This window comes from Mus pahari, chromosome 12, assembly GCF_900095145.1.
Source record: "Mus pahari chromosome 12, PAHARI_EIJ_v1.1, whole genome shotgun sequence".
Lineage (NCBI taxonomy): Eukaryota > Metazoa > Chordata > Mammalia > Rodentia > Muridae > Mus > Mus pahari.
In genome coordinates, this window is record NC_034601.1 from 25,919,575 (window position 1) to 25,921,008 (window position 1,434).

Sequence of the window (1,434 nt, forward strand, 5' to 3'; positions counted from 1 at the left end):
GCCGACAATACACGTTATATCTCATGCTGTACCTTAGGCCTCTGTCTCTGCTCATTACATGTTCTTTCAGGGTTTTCTTGACACCCCACTCCAGGGAGTCCCCCTCCCCCACTTTACTTAGATTCTAGCCAGACCATGACCGTGGTCATCCCCACGCTGCCCCATGACCCTTTCCCCGGCTCGGCAGACTGCTGCAGTTCGCCTCATCAAGGAAACACACAGCTGTGCTTCGCCGACTCTCCCATTGTTCTGCATGTCATCGTCCCAATTATTACTCTAGGGTTGTTGGAGGCTTTGAAATTAGAGTGAGACAATATTAAAACAACAGCAAAATAACTGAAGGGTGGAATTACAGTATTGTGTTTTTAGCCCTAGAGTAATAGAACATACCGTACTGTGGATGACACAAGAGAATCAAATTCAGCTTGTTTACTAGAAAACAATTGCACTTGGATGGGAAACTCAATGACACTTAAGACTGGGTTCACTGGAGTGCTCAGCTCGATTGTGGTCATAGATGTGCTCAGAAGGTAGGCTACACACGTCGCTGAGCTCTTCTGTTAAAACGCTGAAAAATGAGCTGGGTCTTCCCTGAGCCACCTACTTGAGGCCAGACTATGGCTCTTAGCTGGACTTTTCAAAACAAGGCAAGAATTAGAAAGAGTTCAAAGTCTAAACTCTAATGAAAGGATAGCAAGGCATTCCACACATGAATGGGAGATTGATTATATTCGGGCCCTTTCCTTTAAGGACTCTGATGGGTCCCATGTCCACCCATCCACCAGCTACTGGCAAGGAGAGTCTACTCCACAGCTAGAGACCGGGCAGCCTTCTCCACCCAACCCACATGGAAAAGGCACGGGCACAAAGCCAACCAGGACTCTGCCACCTCCAAGGTCTCCTCCGCTGTGCCTAGGCATCTAAGCAGACACAGAGGAGTGGACAGGAAGGCGCTGTGGGACACTGAGAGGGGAGGAAGAAGCTGGGATGACAAGGAGACGCTGAAATGGCATGGAGGAGAAGCTGACACAGAGAGAAGAAGCTGACGTGGTGAGGAGCCACCATGACTGCTATCAAGTGTAGCCTGATGGAGGAGTAAAACTCCCAAACATTCAGATTAAATGCTTTTCAGAGCTCTAACCTCTCTCCACACCATTCTCCAAGGAGAAAATTGTTCTTTTTTTTAATTATTAAATCATGAACTCTTGTTTTCATTAATTATTGTTACATACAATATATATATATATATATATATATATATATATATATATATATATATATACATACACAATCCTACATACATAGGTATCACCTGCTTAGTCTGTATGTTACTTGGTTTTTGTTTGTTTGTTTTTTTCGAGACAGGGTTTCTCTGTGTAGCCCTGGCTGTCCTGGAATTCACTCTGTAGACCAGGCTGGCCTTGAACTCAGAAA